The sequence below is a fragment of the Oncorhynchus masou genome, unplaced genomic scaffold, assembly GCF_036934945.1.
Source record: "Oncorhynchus masou masou isolate Uvic2021 unplaced genomic scaffold, UVic_Omas_1.1 unplaced_scaffold_670, whole genome shotgun sequence".
In the NCBI taxonomy this organism is placed as follows: domain Eukaryota; kingdom Metazoa; phylum Chordata; class Actinopteri; order Salmoniformes; family Salmonidae; genus Oncorhynchus; species Oncorhynchus masou.
Window position 1 is genome coordinate 175,667 of NW_027013147.1, and position 13,506 is coordinate 189,172.

The 13,506-nt window shown below is 44.7% G+C and overlaps 1 protein-coding gene across 1 annotated transcript in view; it reads left to right on the plus strand.

Annotated features, from left to right (window-relative positions):
- The first annotated feature begins 484 nt into the window (after positions 1 to 484).
- LOC135536834 (tumor protein p53-inducible protein 11-like) overlaps positions 485 to 13,506 on the plus strand; it is a 67,576-nt gene continuing 54,554 nt past the window's right edge. Inside the window, exon 1 of the mRNA XM_064963082.1 lies at positions 485 to 570. The gene's annotated coding sequence lies outside the window, so the exon portion shown is untranslated. The remainder of the gene's footprint in view (positions 571 to 13,506) is intronic.

The window sequence follows — 13,506 nt, forward strand, 5'->3', positions numbered from 1 at the left end:
AACACAGCATAATAGCAACACAACAACATGGTACAAACATAATTGGGCACAGACCACAGCACAAAGGTAGAGACAACAATACATCACACAAAGCAGCCACAACTGTCAGTAAGTGTCCATGATTGAGTCGTTGAATGAAGAGATGGAGGTAAAACTGTCCAGTTTGACTGATTGTTGCAGCTCTTTCTTGCTGCAGCGAACTGAAAAAACGATATGTTCATCATAGCAAGGTTGTCAATATATTTTTGTGTAAAGTAAGCTCTATATATTGCATATACCTGCACTATTACTTCTGTATTATAACTGTATATATTCAGATTAAAAACTAAAATGAACGACATGGATTCATGAAATATGGCATTAATTCAACCTGTCAATCAATAATTATTCGAAGGCGTTGTGTAGTCCACAGATTACGGTACATAACTTTGCGCCGCGAAATCCGGTTGTCATACCTTTACGGTAAATGTGTTGGTTTCTGTTGGGGGACTGGAGTCAGCGTGGCGCTCTGCGAGAGACATACTGCCTTGGATCTATAAACTATTGGAAGGAAAGTTCCTCGTCTGCAAGGTAAGGCGCTCGAAAAACAACTACGTTTACTACTTTTTAAAAATAGAATAAGTGTTCGTGGTGTTATTGTGAGTATGGTATTTTATGAAACGTTACAAGGTTTCATTTATAGACACGAAGTGCAGTGAACAGACGATTTATGTAAACAATGTTGTGTTTTTACGCACATGACTGAACTTTCATACAGACTGGGCGACATGGACTAAATGATTGCGTTTACGCATTGAACAACTCGTAAATATATATCAAATCCTCCTAAATATGACAGAGAAAACATCTTTGTTGATAGGTTTTGATGGATTTCAACATGTTATTTAGCTTTTCATCCGCATTTGACTGTTGTCCTGCGTGTGTATATTACAATACACTTGTTTGCTGTTGTCTTGTAATTGTATGGCTAATTGTCATTATGGAGAAGCGTCTCCTCTTTACTACACCAGACTACGCAGCCTGAATTTTTCTTATTCCCACGTGTTTTACAACAGCCAGGAGGCGGATATCTCCGGGTTAATAATGTGGTATGTCCTCCTTGTCCTCCCCTTTCTCGTCCTCCTCTCATCCACATCCAATGATGTTGGGCAACTGCCTATACATTAACACTATACAGTCATCACATAATGTAATGTACCAAGCATCCGCCCCTTTTATTTTTTCAAGTTTCGCCTGACATGACATACCCACATCTAACTGACTGAAGCTCAGCACCTGAAGCAAGGATATGCATGTTCTTGGTACCATTTGAAAGGAAACACTTTGAAGTTTGTGGAAATGTTAAATTAATTTAGTAGAATATAACATGATAGATCTGGTAACCGAAAAGACAAAGAAATTGGCCAAAGACGTTTGTTTTGTACCATCATCTTTGAAATGCAAGAGAAAGGCCATAATGTATTATTCCAGCCGAGGCGCAATTTAGACTTTGGTCACTGGATGGCGGCAGTGTATGTGCAACGTTTTAGACTGATCCAATGAACCATTGCTTATATGTTCAAAATGTCTGCTGTTCAGGTATGATGAGGATTTCGCACGCAGAAGTATGTACCGTAATCCGTGGATTCCTTTTAGTCGGGGGGTGAGTTTGGCCTCTCCTTTTAGTCGGGTGGTGAGTTTGGCCTCTCCTTTTAGTCGGGTGGTGAGTTTGGCCTCTCCTTTTAGTCGGGTGGTGAGTTTGGCCTCTCCTTTTAGTCGGGTGGTGAGTTTGGCCTCTCCTTTTAGTCGGGTGGTGAGTTTGGCCTCTCCTTTTAGTCGGGTGGTGAGTTTGGCCTCTCCTTTTAGTCGGGTGGTGAGTTTGGCCTCTCCTTTTAGTCGGGTGGTGAGTTTGGCCTCTCCTTTTAGTCGGGTGGTGAGTTTGGCCTCTCCTTTTAGTCGGGTGGTGAGTTTGGCCTCTCCTTTTAGTCGGGTGGTGAGTTTGGCCTCTCCTTTTAGTCGGGTGGTGAGTTTGGCCTCTCCTTTTAGTCGGGTGGTGAGTTTGGCCTCTCCTTTTAGTCGGGTGGTGAGTTTGGCCTCTCCTTTTAGTCGGGTGGTGAGTTTGGCCTCTCCTTTTAGTCGGGTGGTGAGTTTGGCCTCTCCTTTTAGTCGGGTGGTGAGTTTGGCCTCTCCTTTTAGTCGGGTGGTGAGTTTGGCCTCTCCTTTAAGTCGGGTGGTGAGTTTTTTTATCTCCTTTTAGTCGGGTGGTGAGTTTGGCCACTCCTTTTAGTCGGGTGGTGAGTTTGGCCTCTCCTTTTAGTCGGGTGGTGAGTTTGGCCTCTCCTTTTAGTCGGGTGGTGAGTTTGGCCTCTCCTTTTAGTCGGGTGGTGAGTTTGGCCTCTCCTTTTAGTCGGGTGGTGAGTTTGGCCTCTCCTTTTAGTCGGGTGGTGAGTTTGGCCTCTCCTTTTAGTCGGGTGGTGAGTTTGGCCTCTCCTTTTAGTCGGGTGGTGAGTTTGGCCTCTCCTTTTAGTCGGGGGTGAGTTTGGCTCTCTTTTAGTCGGGGGTGAGTTTCTCTTTTAGTCGGGGGTGAGTTTGGCCTCTCCTTTTAGTCGGGGGTGAGTTTGGCCTCTTTTAGTCGGGGGGTGAGTTTGGCCTCTCCTTTTAGTCGGGGGGTGAGTTTGGCCTCTCCTTTTAGTCGGGGGGTGAGTTTGGCCTCTCCTTTTATTCGGGTGGTGAGTTTGGCCTCTCCTTTTAGTCGGGTGGTGAGTTTGGCCTCTCCTTTTAGTCGGGTGGTGAGTTTGGACTCTCCTTTTAGTCGAGTGGTGAGTTTTAGTACCACTATATAGGGATTAGGGCTCTGGTCTATAGTAGTACCACTATATAGGGAATAGGGCCCTGGTCTATAGTAGTACACTATATAGGGATTAGGGCTCTGGTCTATAGTAGTACCACTATATAGGGAATAGGGCTCTGGTCTATAGTAGTACCACTATATAGGGAATAGGGCTCTGGTCTATAGTAGTACCACTATATAGGGAATAGGGCTCTGGTCTATAGTAGTATCACTATATAGGGAATAGGGCTCTGGTCTATAGTAGTACCACTATATAGGGAATAGGGCTCTGGTCTATAGTAGTACCACTATATAGGGAATAGGGCTCTGGTCTATAGTAGTGCCACTATATAGGGAATAGGGCTCTGGTCTATAGTAGTGCCACTATATAGGGAATAGGGCTCTGGTCTATAGTAGTACCACTATATAGGGAATAGGGCTCTGGTCTATAGTAGTGTACTATATAGGGAATAGGGCTCTGGTCTATAGTAGTGCCACTATATAGGGAATAGGGCTCTGGTCTATAGTAGTGCCACTATATAGGGAATAGGGCACTGGTCTATAGTAGTGCCACTATATATGGAATAGGGCTCTGGTCTATAGTAGTGCCACTATATAGGGAATAGGGCTCTGGTCTATAGTAGTACCACTATATAGGGAATAGGGCTCTGGTCTATAGTAGTGTACTATATAGGGAATACTGTTCCATTTGGGACACATACAAACAGTTGCACCTTCTGAGATTGTCACAGTGTAGGCTATTGTTGGACCGTGCTGAGCTGAGTCCTTGGTTACATCTCAAATCAATGTCCCTTTGTGAGACTGACTGTGACTGTGACTGTGAATGGGAGTGAAGTCATCCTACATTATCCCCTCTCTGTTCAGGGCTTTATCTCTCTCTCTCTGTTGTTCACCCTCTCTGTTCCGGGCTTTATCTCTCTCTCTGTTGTTCACCCTCTCTGTTCAGGGCTTTATCTCTCTCTCTCTGTTGTTCACCCTCTGTTCAGGGCTTTATCTCTCTCTCTGTTGTTCACCCTCTGTTCAGGGCTTTATATATAGGGAATCTCTCTGTTGTTCAGGGAATAGGCTCTGTTCAGGGCTTTATCTCTAGGGCTCTGGTCTGTTGTTCACCCTCTGTTCAGGGCTTTATCTCTCTCTGGTGTTGTTCATAGGGAATCTGTTCAGGGCTTTATATATAGGGAATAGTGCTCTGGTCTATAGTGTTGTTCACCCTCTCTGTTCAGGGCTTTATAGGGAATCTCTGGTCTGTAGTATATATAGGGAATACAGGAAGTACCAGTAACAGATTACTGTGGAGCTATAGGGAATACAGTCTATAGAAGTACCAGTAGGGAAGATTACTGTAGTAGACTATATAGGGAATACAGGAAGTACCAGTAGGGAAGATTCTGTGGAGCTATATACAGGAAGTACCAGTAGGGAAGATTACTGTGGAGCTATATACAGGAAGTACCAGTACCAGATTACTGTAGGAATAGAGCTCTGGTCTATAGTAGTACCACTATATAGGGAATAGGGCTCTGAGTGGAGCTATATACAGGAAGTACCAGTACCAGATTACTGTGGAGCTATATACAGGAAGTACCAGTACCATATCACTGTGGACCTATATACAGGAAGTACCAGTACCAGATCAATGTGGAGATATATACAGGAAGTACCAGTACCAGATCAATGTGGAGATATATACAGGAAGTACCAGTACCAGATCAATGTGGAGCTATATACAGGGACTACCAGCACCAGATCAATGTGATGGGGTACGAGGTATTAGAGGTAGATATGTACATGAAGGCAGGGTAAAGTGACTAGGCATCAGGATAGATAATAATAAGGTATTAGAGGAATAGATATGTACATGAATAGGCAGGGTAAAGTGACTAGGCATCAGGATAGATAATAATAAGGTATTATGAGGGTAGATATAGTACATGAAGGATAGGGTAAAGTGACTATATAGACATCAGGATAGATAATAATGAGGGTATTTATAGGTACTATATGTACATGAAGGCAGGGAATAGTGGTCTATAGTAGACATCAGGAATAGATAATAACAAATGAACAGTGTGTGTGTTTGTGCTGTGTCGGTGTAGTGTGAATGTGTTTGGGTTTTCTGTGGGACTGCCAATGTATATGGGAATAGGGCTCTGTGTAGTAAATAAGGTATCTATAGTATATAATAGGGAATAGGGCTCTGGTTGAAAGTCATTACACAGCCAGGACTCTCTGGTTGGGCCACTTTGTTTGTGATTGTGTGTGCCTTTATAGACCCAGGGACTGTGGAAAGCTGTAAATCACAGTTAAGAGTATTAACTGGGCTCTGGTCTAAGTTTAGGAGAACTGTACATGTAAGAATATTGGGTCTGGTGTGTGCGTCTAGTAGCACTTATAATTTTGGTGTGTGAATACAGTGTGATTGTAATGGTGTGTGTGATTGTGGTGATTGTGATGGTGTGTGTGATGGTGTGTGTGTGTTGTGATGGTGTGTGTGTGTGTTTGTGATGGTGTGTGTGTTTGTGATGGTGTGATGGTGTAGAACTAAGTGTTATAATGGGTTCTGGTGGTGGAATGAGTGAACTAAGTATATAATGACCCGCTCCTCCATCATCATGGTGTGGTGGAATACAGGAAGGTATGGGTTGTGGTCATTCCTCCTCCATCATCATGGTGACAGGAAGATTATAATGGGTCATTCCTCCTCCATCATCATGGTGACTAAGATTATAATGGGTTCTGGTTGGAATAGGTCATGGGTTCTGGTCACCCACCATCTAAGATGGTCCGAACATCCTTTCTGGAGGTAGAAACTAAGATTATAATGGGTTCTGGTGGTGGAATAGAGTAGCTAAGATTATAATGGGTTCTGGTGGAATACAGTTTAAGATTATATTGAAATATAATTTAATCAACAACGAGTACTAAGATTATAATGGGTTCTGGTGGTGGAATCTATAGTAAGATTACCACTATGGAATAGGGATTATAATGGGTTCTGGTCTGGAATAGTAGATTATAACTGGAATATAGGAACTAAGATTATAATGGGTTCTGGTGGTGGAATATAGTAGTACCACTATAGGGATTATAATGGGTTCTGGTGGTGGAATACAGTAGTAAGATTATAATGGGTTCTATATAGGAACTAAGATTATAATGGGTTCTGGTGGTGGAATACAGTAGATTACCACTGGTATATAGGGATTATAATGGGTTCTGGTGGTGGAATAGTAGAACTAAGATTATAATGGGTTCTATATAGGGATTATAATGGGTTCTCTGGTGGAATACTATAGTAGTACCACTAAGATTATAGGGAATACGGTTCTCTGGGTTCTGGTCTGGAATAGTAGAACTAAGATTATAATGGGTTCTGGTGGTGGAATACAGTGAACTAAGATTATAATGGGTTCTGGTCTGGAAAGTAGTAACCACTAAGATTATAATGGGCTGTGGTCTAAGATTATAGTAGTGTTGAACTAAGATTATAATGGGTTCTGGTGGTGGAATAGTAGATTATGTACTGAACTATAGGGAATAGGGCTCTGGTCTGGAATAGTAGTAGAACTAAGATTATAATGGGTTCTGGTCTATACAGTTGAACTAAGAAGATTAGGGAATGGGTTCTGGTGGTGGAATAGTAGAACTAAGATTATAACTATATAGGAACTAAGATTATAATGGGTTCTGGTGGTATAGAACTAAGATTATAATGGGTTCTGGTAGTGGAATACTGAACTAAGATTATATGGGTTCTGGTGGTGGAATAGGGTTCTGGTGGTGGAATCTGATCTGGTGGTAGTAGTACACTGATATAAGAATAATGGGTTCTGGTGGTGGAATAGTAGTGAACTAAGATTATAAGGTAATAGTGTGAACTAAGATTATAATGGGTTCTGGTGGTGGAATACAGTTGAACTAAGATTATAATGGGTTCTGGTGGTGGAATACCTAAGATTATAATGGGTTCTCACAGAACAAAGATTATAATGGGTTCTGGCTGGAATAAGTTGAACTAAGATTATAATGGGTTCTACAGTTGAAAAATAAGGCCCTAATGGGTTCTGGTGGTGGAATAGAGTAGAACTAAGATTATAATGGGTTCTGGTGGTGGAATAGAGTAGAACTAAGATTATAATGGGTTCTGGTGGACAAATACAGTTGAACTAAGATTATAATGGGTTCTTTGGAATACAGTTGAACTAAGATTATAATGGGTTCTGGTGGTGGAAAGGTAAGGAACTAAGATTATAATGGGATGAATACAAGGACTAAGATTACCATGGGCCCTGATATCAACATTATAATGGGTTTCACCATGTTAGGAGGAACTAAGATTATAATGTTTGGTGGTGGAATAGTAGAACTAAGATTATAATGGGTTCTGGTGGTGGAATACAGTAGAACTAAGATTATAATGGGTTCTGGTGGTGGAATACAGTTGAACTAAGATTATAATGGGTTCTGGTGGTGGAATACAGTAGAACTAAGATTATAATGGGTTCTGGTGGTGGAATAGAGTAGAACTAAGATTATAATGGGTTCTGGTGGTGGAATACAGTTAAGATTATAACTAAGATTATAATGGGTTCTGGTGGTGGAATACAGTAGAACTAAGATTATAATGGGTTCTGGTGGTGGAATACAGTAGAACTAAGATAGAACTAAGATTATAATGGGTTCTGGTGGTGGAATACAGTAGAACTAAGATTATAATGGGTTCTGGTGGTGGAATACAGTTGAATACAGTTGAACTAAGATTATAATGGGTTCTGGTGGTGGAATACAGTAGAACTAAGATTATAATGGGTTCTGGTAGTGGAATACAGTTGAACTAAGATTATAATGGGTTCTGGTGGTGGAATACAGTAGAACTAAGATTATAATGGGTTGTGGTGGAATACAGTTGAACTAAGATTATAATGGGTTGTGGTGGTGGAATACAGTTGAACTAAGATTATAATGGGTTCTGGTGGTGGAATACAGTTGAACTAAGATTATAATGGGTTCTGGTGGTGGAATACAGTTGAACTAAGATTATAATGGGTTCTGGTGGTGGAATACAGTAGAACTAAGATTATAATGGCTTCTGGTGGTGGAATACAGTAGAACTAAGATTATAATGGGTTCTGGTGGTGGAATAGAGTAGAACTAAGATTATAATGGGTTCTGGTGGACAAATACAGTTGAACTAAGATTATAATGGGTTCTGGTGGTGGAATACAGTAGAACTAAGATTATAATGGGTTGTGGTGGTGGAATACACTTTTTGCTCGTGAAGAATTTGGAAGTCATATTCTTGAAGAATCTATTAGACTAGACATCATTCATTTTAAAAGTTTTAAAAAAAATGATCCTGACTCAGACTTGGGTTGTATTTCATCTCAATAGCAGCAGTAATTCTGGTGCCAACTGAGCCAGTTCTATTCATCTGGTTCTGACACAGCTAGTAATGTGTCTGGCTTTGTGCTCCTCACAATGCCACTCATTATGTGTCTGATAGAGCCAACTCGCCGTGTGTTTGGCGGGCTGAAGTTGCCACGTCATTCAGGACAGGGAGAAAGGGAGAGACAACACTGTATATAGACCTAATATAAACTCTGTAATGTCTTTATTCTTCTGTATGTGTGATGTTTACTGTTCATTTTTATTGTTTATTTCACTTTTGTATATTATATACCTCACTTGCTTTGGCAATGTTAACATATGTTTCCCTAGTGTATAAAACCCTTTTAATGGAATTGAATTGAGAGTGTGAGAGATGGGGGGGGGGATAGAGGAGAAAGACAGAGACAGGAGATGAGGGAGAAGGAAAGAGAGAGGAGACGAGGGGGAAGGAAAGAGAGACAGGAGACGAGGGAGAAGAAAGAGCGAGAGGAGCTTCTCACTGATTGATTCACACGTCCTGTCTGCCTACTCATCTCGTCCTGAGTGCTGCTCTCTGAGGAAGCATGTCGTTGAAGCTTGAATAGATTAATGTGTTAGAACTACAGTAACACCGTCAAAACATCAAAGAACAGGAAGTAAATACGTTAAAACTGGCAGGACATATATAACCTTCTGTTGTTGATTAGCTTTGATCAGGAAACAAAGCCTTGCTCTCTGTCTCTGTTTCTCCCTCTTCTCTCTGTGTCTGTCTCTGTCCCTCTCTCTCTCTGTCTCTGTCTCTCTCCCCCTGTCTCTCTGCCTCGTCTCTCGATCTCTCTCTGTCACTCTGTCTCTGTTCCCCCTCTCTCTCTGTCCCTCTCTGTCCCTCTCTCTCTGCCTCTGTCTCTCTGTCTCTCTCCCCCTGTCTCTCTGTCTCCCCTGTCTCTCTGTCTGTCTCTCCCTCTTCTGTCTCCCTCTTCTGTCTCAGTGTACATTACTACCGATCTATCAGTGTGAATGTGGGTTAGAATTGGACCAACTAAAATACTTCTGATCTCTGCTTAGGCTAGTCGTTGTGTCGTCACTGCCCTTTACAAAGGCCTTTATCATTCACAGACAGTAGGACTTCAATTCAAGTGCTGCTAGTTCTGCCACTTGACAAACCTATTGAGAGTAATTTAGTGACTGTGTAGTGCTGTGTGGCACCTCTCTCCGTTGCTCTCTTTCACTTTCTGTCTCACGCTCTTGATCTTGTTCTCTTTCTCCTCTCTCTGTCTCGCTCTCTTTATCTCTCCATGTCTCTTTCTTTAATTCTCTTTTTTAATTTCTCTCTCTTTTCTTATCTATCTATCTATCTCTCTCTCTGGTAAAGTCTCTCTTTGACACCCTCTCTCTCTGTCTCCTTCTCCCTCTCTCTGTCTCCTTCTCCCTCTCTGTCTCTCTATTTCTCTGAGGTGTTGGTAATGTTGTCAGGTGAATCACAAGGTGTCTGCCAGGATGGTGGTGCTTGGCAGACCTGTTATTCTGACCGGTTTTGAAGGCTCTCTGAGGAGAGTGAAGTGTGACTGTGTTAGTGAGAGAGAAAAGGTGCTGATACTGTGTGTGGATTAACCCTGTCCACTGGTGTGAGACAGAGAATAGGTAACTGAATGGCCAGCAGAGCAGACTGACCGAATGGCCAGCAGAGCAGACTGACCGAATGGCCAGCGGAGCAGACTGGACCGACTGGCCAGCGGAGCGGACTGGACCGACTGGCCAGCGGAGCGGACTGGACCGACTGGCCAGCGGATAGGACTGACCGAATGGCCAGCGGAGCAGACTGGACCGAATGGCCAGCGGATAGGACTGGACCGACTGGCCAGCGGAGCGGACTGGACCGACTGGCCAGCGGAGCGGAGTGGACCGAATGGCCAGCGGAGCGGACTGACCGGAATGGCCAGCGGAGCGGACTGGACCGACTGGCCAGCGGAGCGGACTGGACCGAATGGCCAGCGGAGCGGACTGGACCGGAATGGCCAGCGGAGCAGACTGGACCGACTGGCCAGCGGGCGGACTGGACCGAATGGCCAGCGGAGCGGAGTGGACCGACTGGCCAGCGGAGCGGAGTGGACCGAATGGCCAGCGGAGCGGAGTGACCCGAATGGCCAGCGGAGCGGACTGACCGGAATGGCCAGCGGAGCGGACTGACCGGAATGGCCAGCGGAGCGGACTGGACCGACTGGCCAGCGGAGCGGACTGGACCGACTGGTCAGCGGAGCGGACTGGACCGAATGGTCAGCGGAGCGAATGGCCAGCGGGGCGGGGCGGACCGAATGGCCAGCGGGGCGGGGCGGACCGAATGGCCAGCGGAGCGGAGTGACCGAATTAGAGTTAGTTGAGGTTTAGGGTTGAGTGAATGATTTCTCCCAAATACAATGCTTTTAGTTTTTAAAATATTTAGGACTAACTTATTCCTTGCCACCAATTTGCATGCAAAGACACACTGGCTTTACCTAAGGCCAGTGGAATGTCATTAGTAAAGGTTTTAAAAACTAAGGGGCCTAGACAGCTGCCCTGGGGAATTCCTGATTCTACCTGGATAATGTTGGAGAGGCTTCCATTAAAGAACACCCTCTGCGTTCTGTTAGACCGGTAACTCTTTATCCACAATATAGCAGGGGGTGTAAAACCACCTACATTTTTCCATCAGAAGACTATGATCGATAATGTCATAAGCCACACTAAAATGTCTAACAAGACAGCCCCCCCAATCTTCTTATCATCAATGTCTCTCAGCCAATCAGTGATTTGTGTAAGTGCTGTGCGTGTTGAATGTCCTTCCCTTTAAGCGGGCTGAAAGTCTGTTGTCAATTTGTTTACAGTAAAATAGCATTGTATTTGGTCAAGCACCATGTTTTTCCCTAAAGTTTACTAAGGGTTGGTCACTGGCTGATTTGTCGGCTATTTGAGCCAGTAAAAGGGCTTTACTATTCTTAGGGAGGGGAATAACTTGAGCTTCCCTCCAGGCACACACTTTCTAATAGGCTTAGATTGAAGAAGCTATGGCAAATAGGAGTGGCGACATCGTCATGCAGCATACAGGAGACCTACTGAGATGAAAAATGACATTCTGGGATGTGATACAAAGTGGTATATCTGGAGCCCTGGCGAGCCTCTCCGTCTAAAAACCGATTGATTTAAGTTAGCTAGAGGGGCAGGAGACTTTCTAAGCAAGACATTCAGAGTGAAAATGCATTAGTTTTGTTAAAAATAAATTCACAGTGAAAATGCATTGTTAATGGACCATATTAATGGACCAAATATTCATATGCCAAACCCATTAGGCCGAAGTGTGGAACTGTGTGGCAACTCTTCTATCACACTCACTGTAGTCAATCCCTGGATTCAGCAGTGCTCCTGTGTAGCTTTGTTGGTAAGCGCGAGGCGTGAGCCAGGTCAGGGTTGTGGGTTTGATTCCGTCTGGGGTCACGTGGACTGAATGCATAAAGGTCAGGGTTGTGGGTTTGATTCCGTCTGGGGTCACGTGGACTGAATGGATAAAGGTCAGGGTCGTGGGTTTGATTCCGTGGACTGAATGGATAAAGGTGGGGTCGTGGGTTTGATTCCGTCTGGGGTCACGTGGACTAAATGGATAAAGGTCAGGGTCGTGGGTTTGATTCCGTCTGGGGTCACGTGGACTGAATGGATAAAGGTCAGGGTTGTGGGTTTGATTCCGTCTGGGGTCACGTGGACTGAATGGATAAAGGTCAGGGTCGTGGGTTTGATTCCGTCTGGGGTCACGTGGACTAAATGGATAAAGGTCAGGGTCGTGGGTTTGATTCCGTCTGGGGTCACGTGGTTGAATGATAAAGGTCAGGGTTGTGGGTTTGATTCCGTCTGGGGTCACGTGGACTAAATGGACTGAATGGATAAAGGTCAGGGTCGTGGGTTTGATTCCGTCTGGGGTCACGTGGACTGAATGGATAAAGGTCAGGGTCGTGGGTTTGATTCCGTCTGGGGTCACGTGGACTGAATGGGGTCAGGGTCGTGGGTTTGATTCCGTCTGGGGTCACGTGGACTGAATGGGTCAGGGTCGTGGGTTTGATTCCGTCTGGGGTCACGTGGACTGATTCCGTGGGTTTGATTCCGTCTGGGGTCACGTGGACTGAATGGATAAAGGTCAGGGTTGTGGGTTTGATTCGTCTGGGGGTTGAATGGATAAAGGTCAGGGCGTCTGCTACAATGACATGTTCACTTCACCCAGAAAGATGCCTCTTCATGCCTCTTCAGTCCCTCTTCAGTCCCTCTTCAGTCCCTCTTCAGTCAGTCATACTGTCCCTTTATGTCCCTCTTCACTGTCCCTCTTCATTGGTCCCAGTCCCTCTTCTGTCCCTTTCTGTCCCTCTTCAGTCAGTTCAAGATTGGTCCCAGATTCACCCGCATGCCTCTTCAGTCCCTCTTTCCCCTCCTGCCTCCCTCTCCTCTCTCCTCCCCTCCCTTTCTGCCTCCCCCCCCCCCCTGCCTCCCTCCCCTCCTTACCTCCCCTCTCTGCCTCCTCCCCTCCCCTCTGCCTCCCTTCTCTGCCTCCCTACCTCCCTCCCCTCCCTCTCTCTGCCTCCTACCCCTCCCTTTCTGCCTCCCTACCTTCTTCCCCTCCCTCTCTGCCTCCTACCCCTCCCTCTCTGCCTCCTTCCCTTCTCTCCCTACCTCCCTTCCTCTCTGCCTTCCAACCTCCCTACCTGCAGCTAGTGTTTATTATCAGGTGTGGGTGTGAGGGGTGGTATCCAGATGTTCCTGCTCTCATACCCGAAAATAAAAACACAAAGACAATTGGGCGTCTATTACCAGAATGCTAACAACATTAGCATAAGTAATATAGCATTTCAATGGAGGCTGCTAACTAAATATGCTAATGAGCAGAAACAAAAATAAACACATTGCAAAGACAGGCAATATAGCTCAACAAGTTTTACGTACACTATATATACACAAGTATGTGGACACCCTTTCAAATGAGTGGATTCGACTATTTCAGCAACATCCATTTGCTGACAGGTGTATAAAATCAAGCACACAGCCATGCAATCTCCACAGACAAACATTGGCAGTAGAATGGGCCGTACTGAAGAGCTCAGTGACTTTTAACGTGGAACAGTCATAGGATGCCACCTTTCCAACAAGTCAGTTCATCAAATATCTGCCCTGCTGGAGCTGCTCCGGTCAACTGGAGGGGCTGTTACTGTGAAGTGGAAACATCTCGGAGCAACAACGGCTCAGCCGCGAAGTGGTAGGCCACACAGGAACTTGACTGGCCTACACAAAGCCCTGAC